General features: G+C 40.1%; 1 protein-coding gene across 1 annotated transcript in view; it reads left to right on the forward strand.

Moving 5' to 3' along the window:
• The first annotated feature begins 7,314 nt into the window (after positions 1–7,314).
• casz1 (castor zinc finger 1) overlaps positions 7,315–13,571 on the forward strand; it is a 166,284-nt gene continuing 160,027 nt past the window's right edge. The window contains exons 1-2 of the mRNA XM_080496761.1: positions 7,315–7,421; positions 8,931–8,987. The gene's annotated coding sequence lies outside the window, so the exon portion shown is untranslated. The remainder of the gene's footprint in view (positions 7,422–8,930; positions 8,988–13,571) is intronic.

Here is a 13,571-nt window from a genome sequence, read left to right on the forward strand (position 1 = left end):
CGGGAAACAGGTGCAGCCACATGAAGGAGAATTTCATTTCAAAAATAGCATTTAGCATTTTGCTGCTCCTGGAGGCCTTCTCTGAGAGAAATTCTCATGTAATCATACACCCTGGTTACTAAAAACTTCTGAAGTTGATCCGCTGAGACATATGGTGTCTCAGGAAGAGGAGGGGGCTTGAGAGGATGCAAGCAGGATTGAGATTTTGTTTAGTTTGTCTTTATTAGTGAAGGGGGTGGTGGTTTCTGGACTAACTGCACGGACTCACTTATTCTGCTGGTTCATAATCAATATTCCACATGCATCTTTCAGGAATACATCAAAAACTCTTGATTTTTGTGATGATTTTTTTTTTTTTTTAATGAATTCTAACAATGAATAAAACGTGTGCTGCACAAAACAAAGAGTGCAACATCCAATATGCTGAAATCCTAAATCAAAGAATTTTCAACATTTTCCTGCCAGGGGTTTTTGAAGGAGCCCTGTCTATTTTCATCATTAGCGGAGTGTGCCGTCTCTTCCATAACCGGGTCCAGTTCAGACTCCCTCAGAGCCTTTGCATCTTATTTTGAGCTTTTCCATTCACGTCATCAAATGCTGCCTGCAACATAATGAGAGATGTGGCAATTAATTTTCTTTTAATCAAGGTCGAAATGAAGTAAATTGGTGCAGCTTGGCAAGGCCTCATTTTCTGTTTTTGCAGTGATGCAAAACAAATACGATAAAATTATGGCCCTCCTCACCTTCTGTAATTAGAAAGCATGAATGATCACAGGGAGATGATATGTACTATACAGTACCTCCGACTATGCCTCTCCCCCAGAGATCAGATTTCAGCTCTTTTGAAACAGATGACCATGTTTTCCTCCTCTCGCCTCCCTTATTTGTCTGTTCTTTTTTTCCCTCTGCTGGAGTTACAGACAGAGGGAGCAGCTCAACATGACATTGACTGCAGTGTTGTTGTAATGCCTCTCAAATCTTATTAAAAACGCAGCTGTGAAAGACCTTGCTGACTCTACACATTTCCATTAACTATGTTGTTTCAGTATCCCACCAAGCTGATTAGGAATTTATTAAAATTAGATTTTACCTGGGCATCTTATCATCGCCATATGGCGCGGTGACCAGCGCTGTTGAAGATGGCATTTGTTTTTAGTTAAGACGTGTGCTGCTTCTGTAATTATTCCTTAAGAAACAGCTGTTTCTTGAGTTATTTCACACGGCGAGCTCTGAACACAGACCTGGATTCCAGATCCACACTCAGGAAGCTCTTACCTCAGAATATGGGCTTGCGGTTTGTTTTGAGAAAAGTTGAGATTGCCGCGATACTGCAGTTTTCAGGATCCACACCTTAATTTCCTGTTGGAAGTGATTGAGGAAGTAGCCACCTACCTCGTATTGTTTGCTGCCTAAACATGCAAATGTCTTCGATGGAGAAATTATATTGCCTCGACATGAACAAACAACTATGTTTACAGAGACATTTAAACAACATTTATTTCAACTTTATTTTATTATTATTATTATTATTAAACATTTTTTTTTTAAGATATTCAACAGAAAATCTCCTTTCCAATGTCACATTTTGCCAGGTGCAATTTTCTTTGAGGTCATGACGAATTTATGCTTATCCCTGAAGTTTGACAGAAAGAATGATTTACTGGCTGAGGCATTTCGGCTCCTGCCCTCTGCTGCTCATGTGCCGTGTACATCTGTCACACCAAATGTGTCTCTGCCCGGCCTCAAACACTAGGTGTACACAGTGTTGAAATGTACTGGAAAAATATATACAAAGGCTTGATCGAGCATTAGCTCTAAGTCAGCACAGTGAGGTGGGTATGGCGACAGCTGTCCAATCTTCCCCTCGCCCCCTACCCCTCCCTCCCCCACCAGCCACCACCACTTTTCAAAAATGCTCCCTGTTTACCATACATAGGCAGCTGCCACCACCGTTAACTTCCATAAGACAGCCACCTGCTAAAGGACATTTGTACATGTCTTTATTTAATTAAGGCAAATGCCAGTTCATTGGACCCCTCACGCAATGCGCCTGAAAATAAGTCGACCTTGATCAGACTCCTGCCAGTGGACAGTTTGAAGGCTTGTGGAGGATGTGCGTCTTCGCCACGCATCAAATTGTTCGTTTTGGAGCCCAAATGTTGTGTCTTTGCCATGTTTTTACACGAGTAAAGCCACACCATACGTCTCACAACGAAAGCCAAATGATTATTACTGGCATTATTTTGTGTTCCTCATGAAATACGCATCAGTTATATTCAGCTATTTTTGTGTGGCCTAGAATCCTGCCGTATTTATGACTTTTAAAGTTGAGCTTATTTATATCAACATGAAACAGGTGTTTCTTCTGGTACACATGACAAGCAGTCACAAAGGTCTTGTCCACCTTGACTGAGATTCTTTTTTTGCGTTTGGATTTTAGTTACATATTCAGTTTTTACCAGCTGGTAAACTGTGAAAAGTTTTTTTTTTTTGCAGTTGCTTTCCATGACGACTGCACAGCGGTGTAGTGGCTAGAACTCTAGCTGCACAGCCGTTTGCTCCCACAATCCAAAAACATGCATTTGGAGTTAATTGCCCATAAGCATGTGTACTGTGATCTGTCTCTATGTGACCTGCACCCGGTCTGTATCCTCCATCAGCCCAAAGTCAACTAGGATCCACTCCATGTTTTCCCTGAAGATGCCACACAGTCGCTCTAGAAATCAACACAAACACATTGGATTGGCGACTTTGAGCGTTCGGTGTGATGTGATGCTAGTGTGATCAGCATCAATAAAGATCTAAACGTTGTTTTAATTTCCTAATTTACATGGTTTGTATTTCTCCCTCAGACAAAGGAATGTGATGATGCTTCAGCTGATATCATAGTAATGATTAAAAAAAGACTTATAAGGAAGGGGAATATGTGAGATAAAATACTTATTATCAATCCTGCTCTCTCCCACAGTCCAAAAACAGGCATTCATGGCTATTTGGTGTCTCTAAATCACCTGTAGGTGTGAAAATGAGGGTGTGGGACTGTCTGCCTTTGCCCACAGTCAGGTGAGAGCTACAGTATGTTGAATAAAGCATTTTACAATATAACCAGATCCAGAAAAAATCTTTAAAAAAAGCCAAATTCATATAAATTTTTTTCTTTTCATAACCACGGACATATAATTTGGATCTGGAAACTTTTTGATTACAAACACAGGCCAGTCGTTTTTCTTTCTCATGATTATGTTCCCTGATTGTAACACCAAATAAAAAAACAACAACTCCCAAACAATCTTTTTTCATCTAGAACACATCTATAACTCCGCAATGTTGGGAAGACATCTGATTTATCCGAGATTCATTCTGTTGAATGACATTGACCCCAGTGGTGCAGCCAGATGAGTTAAAAACTAAACATCCACAGCCATAAGAGAAATAAGGAGTCCTATGACAGGTGAGACATCAGTGCTGGGTTGCATGAAAAGACAGAAGAAATGCGTCATTAACTAAAGTCAGAGAACTATGACAAGTCCTCCAAAATGACAAGCACTGTGTCAACCTGTTCGAGAAGAAAAACAGGCAATGGAAACTTTCTATTTCAATCTCATTTTCCCTTATTTATTTCACTTTTTATTAACTAACTTGTGCGCCTTTTCTAACCTTGGACTGTCATGTGATTAGCTTTTAATGTTTTATAATTAGTAGAAGCAATGGCAAAAGAGTCAGCAGGGCAGAGGTGGGGTGGGTACGCCCTTGAGAGCAGGCCTTATGAATAAACTGCTGGCGATAAATGGACTGGATCATTACTGAATCAAGTGATCTGCAGAATAATCTATTGATTTTCTGGTCTTTCTTACTTCTTTATTATTCTGTATCACAGTATTGCAACATCAGGAGGAACCCACTGATGGATGGGATGCTTGGACCTCTGCGGTGACCGTGGCAGGGTTTGTTTAAGAATGTAGTATATAAAACACGTTCCGGAGAAGTGGGCATAAAATGCCTACGATAACTGTAGATTTATACCTCACAAGGTTTGCGCTTTAAAAAAATGTGTCTCGGACAATCTTGACTATATGAACAGCATTAGTGCTTTTGAATGAGTCATCATTTTGATGCTTTAAGTGGAAGGAGACCATGTGCTGCAAGGCCTCATCAGCATATTATTTGTACATTACTTTACATAAAGTGGGAGCTATGAACAACCTTTACAATGTATATTCTTTATATCAAAGAATGTGCTGAGGTCATGCATCTCAAATAATACCAATTCTAAATGATTATTCACAGAGAACAGTAAACATTTTCCTTGAAACTGTTATTCCCATAAAACCTTTTTCAGTCCAACCTTAAACTTCCATAGATTTTTGGATTCAACTTTTGTAGAAATGTTTAAATAGGATGCGTTTCTAAAAATGGTAAAGAGACAATGTTATTTTAATGGCACGAATCAGCGACCCGATATGTTAAATGTAGTGGAGGAAAACCCAGCGAGGTCATGATCCTTGAATCCTAAACCTTCCAAGAAGGTAGAGATTAAAGCACTATCTACCTTGTTAGTTGACTTTGCCATCGATCCTCACAATCCTTTATTATGTACAAGAGGACACATCACAAAACTGCTAATTGGCAATAATCTGTTTGTCAATAGTTCACAAGACTGCAGAATTTAGATAAGGAAAGTTCAAGTTTAAAATACATTATCACGGCCCCAATATTCCTATGGGCTTTGCTCCTGGAAATCCTTCAAGGTGTCTCATGCGCAGAATATTTTACAGTAAATTATTGATGTATGTTGTGTGGCGGAAAAGGTGAGCGAGAAGGAAAACAAAGAGGGGAGGTGACATCTGTGTTTTATCAATAGCATGATAAACTTTAAACGGACCTGGTACTATATTACAAACTTCAGCCACACATATACAGAAAAGCTTTTTTTTTTTATGATAGAAGGGAAGTTTTAAACCATTACTTTCATGTGCAAATATGATATTATTTCCTGTTAAACTATGAGCTAACTTTAATGTTTGGGCTATACTGGTAATTTTTTATTTTCTTTTTACAAACTCATGTACATGTTTCAGTTCTTTGCTATGTTTATTTGGCCTGAACTTTTTTTTTCTTTCAGTGTCATTATTCTAATAAACTCATTTCCAGAACAAACATGCAGGCATAATTTTGAGGTACAAAATTTGACCTGCCTATGCGCCAATATCAGGAATAGTCAATGACAATTTTTGTTCCACATGACAGAGCATTTGATATCCAAAAATCAGATAATTCCTCAGTATTTGGTAGGGACGAGAAAGGAGCTGAAGGAACGCTGATATAAGATTCATCAGGCTTACAGAAATATGACTCCAACAGGCTGCCAGATGTGCAAACAGGCAAATCCATCCATCCGTTCATCCATTCTCTGTGCTACTTTATCCACATAAAGGTCGTGGGGTACTGAAGCTGATCTCAGCTGACAATGGATGTAAGGCAGGAAACATGCTGGACAAGATGTCAGTCCATAACAGGGAAAACACAGAGAGACACACATAGCTACAGCAACCGCAAGTTCATTCATATCTATGATCAGTTCAGAGACAACATTCAACTAATACGTTCACGATGCCAAATATGAAAACCAACACCCTAAAGCCTGGAAAGAGACCAGAAGCAGTCTCTTCGTCAGGCACTGTGCAGATTCAACAGCGAAATAGTTTTTGTTTTTAAGTGGGATGACTCTTAATTACAAACGGCAAAATCTAGATAGTGAAAATAATCCATTCTCCATTTTCTATAGCACTGGAGCTGATTCCAGCTGACTATGGCCAAAAGAACAGACACCCACACTCAGGGTGAACATGCAAACTCTAATGTGGACATTGTAACTGTAAAGCGGAGGTCTTCACCACTGCAGTGCTGTACGGCCCACTGAAAACCATCACTGACTTTATTTTCTTATAATTAACTATTTACACTATGCTGAAAGTTTGCTATGCTTCTTAACTATTGTGTCTGTGTCTGTTATTTCATGTGATGGTGTCACTTAATCAGTCCAAAGGAGGAAAAGCCGTAATATTGATAGTCCAAGAGCAGGTGTTGTAAAATCTTCCAAGGATTTTCTGCTTCAGTTATATTCCTGCTAATCTGAGGTGAATAATCTGTATTTGCACTGGATTTACAGCTCTCTATCCTGTTGTCCAGCTGTCACTGGTGCTCGCAACAATTGTATTTGATTTAAATGAACCAGAAACAAATCTACAGACATGTTTCAGATTTTATTCTGAAACCATCCATCCATTTTCTATACCGCTTATCCTGTTCAGGGTCATATGGCGCCGGAAGCAATACCAGCTAACTATAGGTGCAGGCAGGAAACACCATGGACAGGTTGCCAGTACATCACACGGCAAACACAGAGAGAGACAAACACACACTCACATTCACACCAAGGGGCAATTTAGGCTCACCAATTAAACACAGGCATGTGGGAGAAGATGCAAACTCTGCACAAAAAGGCCTGGTTAGTATTCGTGGTGAGACGGGAGCGGTACCCACTGACGACGTAAGACCATCGTGAATATGATCAGGTCAACTGATTTCCTTACATTTACACCCCAAAAATCCTCACTCCTTCGTCTCAGCTAACAGCAAACTAACTCAACCAATAGCAGAAAGTCTGAGGCAAAAAGACTAATTTAATGGATTGTGAGGCAATCGACTATTTATTGAGCTGTCTTGAGAATTTTTGTATAACTTGAGCGAGCAATAGTGCAAACTATTATAATAATTTGGGCTCAAAAATTGTCTGTTAAAAAGCTTAATGTTAGTTACTGCAAATATGTGCAATTTTAGTGTGGATCATGAACAAGCTAACATTACTTGTGTTTTGAGCACTGTAAACATAATGTAAACAAAGTAAGATCAAGTTCTGGCATGGTACTCACGTGACTTCAGGTCTGATGATTTTTTTTTAAATGATAATGAGAACATGGTGAGTTGAAAACTTCTTATATACAATCTGAACTCGTGTTATTTCTTAATAACCAGTGGCAACATAATGTATTATTGCTTTATAAAAACTACGAACGTTCCACTTTAGATTCAACTCCTTCTAAAGTGCGTTTTTCCAAGTTGTTGGTTGAGATGACGACTGCCACGAGGCTCCAGTGCAGGTTTTCCAGGCAACACCTGCGAACCGAGAAATTCAATTAAGGACTCCTCTTCCCACTTGGAGCCGGTCTCCAGGGCAGATCTTCCGGGCGACTTGCCCCTGTAAGAAATTAGAAAAATGCTACAATAAAACCCGAAAAAAAAAAAAAAAAGAGTGAAAATTAATGTGGGAACTTCAATAATAAACTCATCTCACACCTTGAGCCGTAAACAACGTCTCCCCTTCATGCGGGAGTCGCCGAGAAACGGGGAAGTGACCACAGGTAAGAGTTTTGATTTCGCTCTCAACTACTGTTTCATCTCTGGAACATGTCACTGTGCGCACTAAAGTGGGGCTCGGTGGAGCCGTGACGCCGGTCGGACAGCGTTGATAAATTCGGGGTTTAACGTGTGCGGGAGCCGGAGGACTCTTGCCCGGTGAACGGGCTGACTCCCTGCCGGGTTCGAGCGGCGCGCGGCGCCGGCAGCGGCGGCAGCGTGAGCCGCTGCAGGTTCCGGGACTCCGGAGCGACTGTCGCTCCGTCCGGTTCAAGCTCCGGTGAAGAGGACCAGGCTTCGCTCCAACTTCACCCACGGAACGCTTCGATTCAAAGCTGGAAAACAATCAGCTGCCTCGCGGTGAAGTTGACAGAGAATAATGTAACTTTTGCTCCTCTAAAGTTCGCACTTTATCAGTCAAGACAAGCTTGTAATACACTCTTCAAATGTAAAGAACGCACTGACATGCAGTATTTATTTTACTTATAAGCTGCTTGGACATGTGCTGTATGGCGATGGTTTTAGCCCTCACTTTTTTCTTTCTTAAAATAAAAACAACAACAACAACAACAAAAAAGCCCCGACACAAATGAGTGAATTTCGGGTGCGACCCAAGCGCCGAAAGTGACGCTTTTAGTGGAGAGAGAGAGAGAGAGAAAAAAAGAAAACTTAGTGAAACTCTTTTGGTTGTCGCTAAACAGGTAGTAGCGTCTATACAGTATCATTTACTGCAAATAGAGGAACTACTATAAATGCAATCAATATTCAGAGTCTGAAATGAGGAAGTTGTGTTGTTAAAGATTATAAATATTTATTTCTTCTGTAGTATGTGACAGTAACTAAAGCTGAAATGGTTGAAATGAAGGAGATAATTGTGCAAAAACAAAAATGCTAAATACTATAAGATCTGTTTGGAGATAATGTCATGACAACATAACGCGCGCGCGCGCGCACACACACACACACACACACACACACACACACACACACACACACACACACACACACACACACACACACACACTATATTTGCTAATATAATGCAGTTCCTGCCCTTCCGGACTGTAAGGCAGGTTTTCTGACTTCCACCCACTGCAGAACAAACAATCCGAAAAAAAAAGAATAAAAGAAAAAACGCTTCATGTACCGTGTGCATGTTTGATGAGTTGTAATCGTTACAAATCACCACTCTGGTGTAGGATTTAATTTAACACACTTTTGTAAAGGGTCACTGTTCACTTTTAAATGTCTGTGCTGTGTGCATGCCACAGTGTTTGTTATTATTTTCAGGGATGAAGATGAGGACAGGAATAGATCACTGGCACTTTAAAACCCTGAGTTCTCATATTCTCGCCGGATCTTTCTCCTTTGCTAATTATTGTGTTGTTTTCAGAGCAAATATGTCATATCCATGGCGACCAGGCAGGTTTATTGTCTCTCCCGTGCAATAGCTCACAAAAGTAATTAATTATCCTTTTTTTCCCCCCCTTTCCCTCCTGTCTTTGGTTAAACAGATCATTCAAGGAAACCCGTCTTCGATATTAAAAATGCCCCTGCTAGTACAACACAAGGTAAACATGAAAGTTTTTTTTTCTTTTTTCAATCTTGCAGTTTTTATGCCAATTTCTGTGCTTTGATTTTACCGCCTTACAAATCTTGTAGATTCAAAGAAGCACTGTACACAGAGACTGTGCTTTTGAGGTATTTTCCGTAAGACCCTCGTCATGCAGCAGCTGTGTGGCCTAACTGTTGCAGATTTATTCATGCATGCAAAGCGAACACACACTTGGATACCTAAACGGGCAAGCTTAAAAACACATGTTTAGACATGAAATCAGCCTGCATGTTGTGCGTTTTGCATATTAAGCATTAGGCGGCCTAAAGGTAAGTTTACCGTAGTAATGTCTCATATTTTATGAGGTCACTAAAAATAATAACCAACAGCAGGTGACACTACAGGGTACAGCAGTTCACCCCAGTGCATTGCGGGGCCATTGTACATGCGCGTCTATGCAGCCTGTCTGAAGTCTGTAAAGTGATCAGCTGAAGCAGTTTCCAGCACTTCATCCTGTGTTCTCCCTCAGTGTAGCTCAGGAATGTGACGCCTTGTGTCTGCTGTCCGGAAGTCCATCTCTCACTGGACACCGGCCAGCCTTCACTGTCAGACTGGTGGTACAGGTTCTCATCGCTCTTCAGCATTGATGAGACACTGCAATATCCATCTGTCAAACATACTGCCCTTCTCCCTCCGCTTCTCTTTCGCTTGCTCCCTCTGCTTTCCATCTGTTTTTTTCTTCTTCTTCTTCTTCATCTTTTTTTTTTTTTTACTGTCGCTATAGGTGACAGGAAAGCTTGGTAAATTTCATGAGCTGTGGAGCCGAGATGCTAATCGTCCATTTGGTTTTAATTGGAATTTGGTTCGCATGTTCAGTTCAGTCTTAATGGTCGTGGTCTTCTGGGCCTTTGCTCTGTGTTTTTCTTTCTCCGAAGCTGACTTTAAAACGTTGCCAGTAGCGCTGTGTTCCTGGTCCGCTCAGATAGTTGACAATTTCATTGGTTAATCAGTGTGCGATGGCTCCAACGTTCTTATTGCTTGCAGCTCTATCAGTCAGTGAAATGCCTCATGTCTCATAAGTACCATCTGCATCTGTCAAGGGGTGTGTAGAATTAAACCCATGTGTATTCCTTTTCTGTTTGACCTTGGCTGTGGACCTCAGGTCTTCGATGTCAAATAAGTGTTGATAATCCCAGGCGGCATTTGACAGGCTTCAGGAGCTATTACTTTTGTTTCCCCGGCGCATAAGCTTTATCAATTGCCCTCAGTGTAATGATTTTGTATACAAATTCACACTACCACAACCGTGGTGTTTTCCTTGTAAAAATATACTGCCTTCAACACCTACCGTTATACCAGCACAAATAGCACACATGTTTTTTTAATCATCATTATTGTTTTTATTTTAGTGCTGAGGAAATGTCCTTTTTGCATGCTTGATCAGCCAGTAGAGAAATCCAATATAATGGAGGTTCAAGGTGAATTGCATCCCGTGCATTTCCCCCCTTCGACTGAAAGAATATTCCAAAGCAAAATAAACAAATCACGCAGACAACAGTAATATAGGGTTGATTTTGAAGGCATGAAATAAGTATCGATTAAATCCTGCAGTTCATAGATGAAAATGGCCTTTTTGGTAATTTGTCCTGGGTCCTTTCAATACGATGGAGACAGAGTGAGAGAGAGAGAGAGAAAGAGAGAGAGAGAGAGCGACAGGGAGGGCATAGACTAGAGAGGAGAGACAGACTGCAGAAAGGGTGGAGAGGAAGAATAGCGAGAAGAATAAGACAAGTGAACAGCGAGCAGGAGAAAGACGGAAAGAAGAGCTTTCACAGACTAGTTGAGAAAGGCACAAGCTGCTCCTTTCCGAGCTCATTATCATTCTTAATAAGTCTTAAGGAAAGAAGGAACATTGAGTGTAAATGCACGGTAATCCTTACACTGGCCAAGGTTAGTAGGGACGTCAGCACAAGCGCACCGTTCCCAGCTGGCCACTTTGGGACAGGGAGGGGACCAGAGGAGCAGCATTAAGGATAGATGTTCAAGGAGAAAGTGAGGACGTTTAGACAGTGTACAAAGGTTAGGCCCTTTCCCTTAGCCTCTAGCTTTCCAGTGCCTGCGCCACCTGGCATTTAATGAGTAAACAGTTCTGCATCAGGCTCAAAACAGTGGTATTTAGCCATAAGACTGGGTGTAAGCTTTGGTAATTCAGATGAAAACTTGGGAATTGAAAGGTGACAAGCACAAGGTTTGATTAAAAATCTAATTGGCACAGCTTTGACTTTGGCACCATGAGGGCTTCTATCTTGTATTTGTGCTGAAACTAATTGTTGACAACAGTGCATGTCTTGCTCCCTGTACTTTGGGTGTGGTCCAGAAACCAGCATTAAGATGAATTGGATAAACCAGTGACCAATTAACTCATCTAACAAATTGCCAGCCACTTGTAGTGGTTGTTCAACCATGTTGCTTTAATGGAAATCCAATGCAGTATTTATTTATATACTGTACTAAGTTTATAGTCTGGTGTTGTCACCCTGTGCATTATATAGTGTCAGTAATATTAAAGTATTCTTGTTCATTAATCACTTCAGATGTGAGGCAAGTCTGGCACATTAATCTTAGTCCACAGTAAAACCTAAGCAGAAGGTGGTTGTTATACTCACAGTAATTAACACAAGGAGTGGTTTTTAGCGTTGCATTAGCAAAAAAGCACAACTGTGACTGGTTTTAAAATGACCCCTGTATTATAAGAATAGAAAATTGTATCACAGAGCCCTTTTGCAGGCACACTAAAAACCTGATCATTATCCAATTTCTGGAGTTACCGATCATCTAAATGATCATGCAAACAGCATATTGTGATGTTCTTTATTATATAATGGCAATTATTTGACTATGAGAAATCAGATTGACACAGGTTTCACATGAATACTCCAGTATCTTTGTGCATGTACCTGTTAATTCAACATTTTTCATCTTTTACACATCTGTATGTGTAAAAAAAAGAAAGAGGCATAGTTGCAATGTAAGTAGAAGACAAAATACAACTAATTAAGCATACAGTAGCATAAAGTTGATGAAAAGCCACTTCTGGGGTGAAGAGGTGACAAAGTGTTATCTGTTAGGCCCCACATTCAGACCAAATGTGTCAACATGTTCAGTAAGAGAAGATCAGATGTTTTTTAAATAGTTTGTACACCCTGACCGGTCAACAGAATGCCGCCACCTCTGAATCTGGTTTCTGCAAAGGTTTCTTCCTGTTAAAAGGGAGTTTTTGTTTTGCCTTTCCACAGTCACAATAAATCTGCTTGCTCATGTGGATTTGTTGGATTTTTCTCCGTTAAAAAAAACACCTATAAATGACTGTGTTGTATTTGGTGCTATATAAATAAAGTTGAATTGAATTGAATTAAACGAAAACTGATAATGGACTGAAAAATGTAAACCAGGCATTTTCTCTGATTGCATTTAATGTCAACGTGTGAGGTTTGATTATTCTAATTGTGTGATTACCCCTAGTTTTTAAGGTCATGATAACAGACTCACTATTTCATGGTCAGCATAGAACAAATATCTCACAGCCTTCACAGTATCCCATTTAAATATGAGATTGACCTCATTTTACTTCAATTAGGCTTGTCTGAGGAATATAATTTTGTTCTCGGAATTTTCATGTATGTTGTTACAGTTTGATCAAGAATTGATTTCCGATCTCCAACTGTACTTCTACTTTAAAGTCCTTAGTTGCGCAAATAAAAAGCAGGGAAAGTGTTTTTTTTTAGTGACTCTTTCTTTAGTAGACTGCATTTAAAAATTCCAGGTAACTTAATCATAGATTAAGCTTCACTATCTTTAGTGTTCTGACCATTTTTTTTTCTTTTCTCCATCTAAAACAATAAATAAAGATGAATTCTTGGAACCTGATTTGGCTTCAGAATAAGAATTTATTGAGAAACAATAAATCACTCAATCTTAACAACTCAGGCGTCAACAAATCACCTAAAAAGTAACCTACTGTACTTGGGAGCACGCCATCATGTCACCAAAGCTTCAATCACTCGTTGGCAAATGATGCCGGCCGCTTCATAACTCCTGCAGGTTACCTTATAAATCCAAGCTCACAGAAATTGCTTGCTGTCTTAAACAGGCAGGTGGTGTGGACTTCCTCATGCCTGCCGTACGGCTCACACAACAGCAGAGCATTGACCACTAGATGTTCACACTTCTCCTTCCTTACCACTGTTTCATCAGCAGGACACCCAAGTCACGTCACATCTGACTACCATCAGGAAGACTTTGAACCTGAAGGTTGCTTAGATTGCAATGTAGTGCAAAAAGAAATTGGCTTTTTACATTATCAACAAAATTCTCTGGAGGTGCAGGACAGGGCCGAGATGTGGTCTGGCAGAAAGACATTTTAGACATTTCTGGCTGATTAAAACAGGTTAATAAGCAGCAGGTGCAGACTGGTTTTACGGCAGAAACTGGAGCCTACAGGTTTAATTGTCAAGGTAAGGAAATAAGTCACATAAAGGTTAAATACTGTAGGTGTGCCTTTTTTTTTTTTCTTTCCTGCTTTTGTCTTGTTTAATTTAAT

Source organism: Blennius ocellaris (genome assembly GCF_963422515.1).
Source record: "Blennius ocellaris genome assembly, chromosome: 5".
In the NCBI taxonomy this organism is placed as follows: domain Eukaryota; kingdom Metazoa; phylum Chordata; class Actinopteri; order Blenniiformes; family Blenniidae; genus Blennius; species Blennius ocellaris.